The sequence below is a fragment of the Cupressus sempervirens genome, chromosome 11 (genome assembly GCF_028749045.1).
Source record: "Cupressus sempervirens isolate cs-2001-9-10 chromosome 11, ASM2874904v1, whole genome shotgun sequence".
Taxonomy (NCBI): Eukaryota; Viridiplantae; Streptophyta; class Pinopsida; order Cupressales; family Cupressaceae; genus Cupressus; species Cupressus sempervirens.
Window position 1 is genome coordinate 19,134,102 of NC_143128.1, and position 3,959 is coordinate 19,138,060.

Consider the following 3,959-nt stretch of genomic DNA (forward strand, 5'->3'; position numbering starts at 1 on the left):
GGCACACATCCAAATGTAGGAAAATCACTTATTCACTAAACAGTGCCTTTGAGAAGATAGAAATAGTGGCCATTATTATTATAACTGATTAGATGGACCAACAGGCAATGATGAAGTGTCTCTCTTCATTTATTAGACATGGGGAATGATGAAAGTGGTTATAAGAGATCAAAAAGATCTGATCTACCATCAAAGAGTTGCTTCCTCTGTTATTAGTATGCCAAATCAGCCATGTCATCAGTCAATTGGAGTCGACCTTTAGGCCTTGCCACGAGGACTAATCATTCTTTATCATTCTGCCACTCTGCCATTATTCATCTTTATGTTTCATGTTTGACTGCCCCTAATCATAGCTTTGCCACCACCTTTCTTCATTAGTAGTTATTATTTGTGAAACTGCGACCAATTATCTATTGTTGCTTCACAATTTGTCTTCTATTCAGAAAATTGATTAATTATGTATTGTCTTTGATGTTACAAAAAATGTCATATCATTACGAGTCAGTGTATGCTGAGCTCACTTGGGCATTGAAGAGAATTTTCTATGTCTACCGAGCGTTCCAGAGTTTGCCAAGTTCAAAAGACATTTTCTACTGAGTTTACTCGGGCGTCAAATGAAAGTTTGCAGAAGATGAGTGTTAACCAAGCTCACTCAGTTAATGAAGGAAGTGTTGGATGGAACCAATGCTAACCAAGCTCACTCGGTTACCAAAGGATTTGTGCAAATATGCAGTGTTAACCGCATTCACTTAGTTAATATAGGAAAATTGTTTCTGAGTTAGTATCTACCGAGTTGGGTTGGATAACAATGGATTTTCTTATTTTTGCATATCGAGTTCAAATGATTTATCTATTGGTTCTAGCCAATTGAGAAGATGAATATTAGTTATTCTAAGTTGTATTCTAGCTGAATTGACAATATAAAAGATATAAATAAAAGGTCAAGTTGAGGGTTAGAGTGTGTGAAGTGATGTGTGAATGCATTGAAGATTTGATGATGGTAAGAGAAAGTGAATCAAAAGGATAAGCAAAATATCCTTGTAGAGTTGAAAAGATATATTCGATCAAGAAGGATCAAGTATACAAGCCAGAATTGAGATCTATAATCAGCAATTTAGGTGCATCAAAAATCATGTCATCTCATTATTACTCTCTAACCATTGTAGCAGTGATCTAAATCTCATAATAGAGTTGGCTTAACAACTATTTGCAAATCCTCTAACAATGTGGCAATTCTATTGAATTGTCTAAAGACCTCTAACAAGGCCACTCCTAACAGGGTGATTAAATCCTCTAATAGGGTCACACCTAACAATGTGTTTTGTAACCTTTAATAGAGTTGGCTCATAACAGGGCTCACTTTACAAGAGTGAAAAAAAGTAACTAGTTGCAATTGGTGGTTTTTCCCAATTTAGGTTTCCATGTTAAATCTTGGTGTCTAATGTGTTCATGCTATTTTCTTTTTATATTTTGCAACTAAGTTAATGTAATGGTAATCACAGATAACATCTTAATATTTTCATGATAAGTATTCACCGAGCATATTCAGTATTTATCAAGTTACAACATTTCTTTATTTGTTGAGCATCAGCAGGGTTAAATTTTCTTAGAATTGATTTGTATTGACATCTAAGGGATCTGGGATTTATTTTTGTGGTAACCGATTCACCCGTCCCCTCTCAGTTACTCCTCTTATATTTCAAACAATTGGTATCAGAGCTTTTGGTGCTTGTAGAGAAGGTTTCAAGGACCTAAGCTAAAGATCAAAATGTTTTACAAAAGAGAGATTCCCAAGTTGAACAGAGATCATTTTGCAGCATGGCAAGGACTCATGAGATTACATTTAGCGACTATTAGTGATTCAAGTTGTAAGTATCTTGTTGCAGAATACAAGACTCTCATTGGAGCATTATCAATTGAAGACATTGCTGAAAGAAAGAATCATAACATCATCATGATTAATATTGCATCTACTCTTAGTTATGTTGAATTTGATGAAGTAAAAGACTGTAAAACAATGCATGAAATGTGGACCAAACTGAAAAATATTTATGGAGGAGATGACAATGTAAGAAGAGTTAAAGTAGAAAGTCTCAGAGGTCATTTTGATCAGATGAAAATAAGAGAAGATGAAAATATTGCAAAATACATGGAAATAATCAAACCAAGTGTGAACACAATCAAAGCATCTAGAGGAGATATTGATGACAAAACAGTTGTAAGCAAGGTACTTAGAACCCTTCTTCCTGTTTATGCAATTAGAATGTCTGTTATTCAAGAGATGAGATGTAATCCAAATAATAAAATATCTTTAGATGCTCTTGTTGGAAGATTGACAACTTTTGAGTTGGATAACTATGATAACTATGTTCCTAATTCCAATGGTATTGAGTCTGTATTTAAAGCTAAACTTTCATTCAAGAAAAAGAGTAAGAAATCAAAGGCTAGTCAATCAAGAAGTGAAGAAGAAGAAACATAAGAAAGTTCTGACAGTGATCTTGAAGTTGTTGAAGCCCTACTTGCAAGGAAATATTTCAAAGGTAGAGAAAAATATAAAGGAAAGATTCCTCTAATCTATTTTTCTTGTGAAGAAGTTGGTTGCATTGCTACTAGGTGCCCAAACAGAGAAAACAAGGATGAAAAGAAAAACAACAAGCACAAAGGCAAGAAAGAATTCAAAAACTACAAGGACTACTAGGACAAAGGTAAGAAATATTGTTTTATGGCTAAAGATTTTGATAATAGAGAAGATAAAATGGTATATATTGTTGCAAAAAATGAATCTGATGATAAAGGAGATAAGATGGAACATATCTCTCATGTTAGCAAAAATGATACATGGATTATGAAAGTGGTTGCTCACATCATATAACTGGAGACAAAACAAAATTTGAGCACATAGAATACTATGATGGTGGTAGTGTGAGATTTGAAAACAATGAACCTTGTAACATAAAAGGAAGATGATGCATCTCTTTGACTAATGAAGTTGTATGCAATAATTCTTATTGGGTTGAAGGACTAAAGCATAATCTACTAGTAGCATAGTTGAATAACATTCGATTCAAAGTAGAATTCATGGATGGAAAGGCCAAACTACTGGATGGAAAAAGAAATCTGGTTGGATCTGGCAAGCAAACAAAAGGTAATCTATTTTTTCTTGATCTCAATGAAAGTTCATGTTTTATTGCTCAGGTAGAAGAAAGCTGGTTGTGGCACAAAAGACTGTGTCATTTAAATTTTAATGATCTGGTTAAGATAAGCAAACATAAAAGAGTAAGAGGTATTCCTAGTTTGAAGAAATCTTGTATGAGTCTATGCAAAAATTTCCAAATTGGTAAAATGGGAAAGACTAGTTCCAAAAGCAAGAACTATCATTCTAAAGAAGTATTAGAGCTTTTGCATACAAACTTATGTGAACCTATTAGAATAGAAAGTTATAGTGGAATTTTCTTTTTCATTCTATCTATTGATTATTATTCTAGAATGATGACTGTAATGTATCTAAAAGAAAAATCAAAAGCTTTTCAAAATCAAGTGGTATTTGGAAAGAGTAGAAAAATAAATTGGAAAGAGATTGAAATGTTTGAAATTAGACAAAGGTGGTGAATTCATCTCTAATAAATTCAATGAGTTCTACATTAAAAAATGAATTAAAGGACAAGTATCAGGTCATGGTACACCTCAACAAAATGGTATAGCTGAAATAAGAAATAGATCCATCATGGATTGTGCAAGAATATTGATGATAGAAAAGAATGTTGCAATCAAATATTGGAAAGAAGCAATCAGAACTGCAATTCATACTTTGAATAGAGTACAACTAAAAAAATACTCAAATCAAACTCCTCATGAACTATGGTATGGTTACAAACCTAATGTAAGTTACTTGAAAGTATTTGGTAGCAAATGTTATATCTTGAAAGAATCTAAAAAATGAAAATTTGATGTCAAAGGTG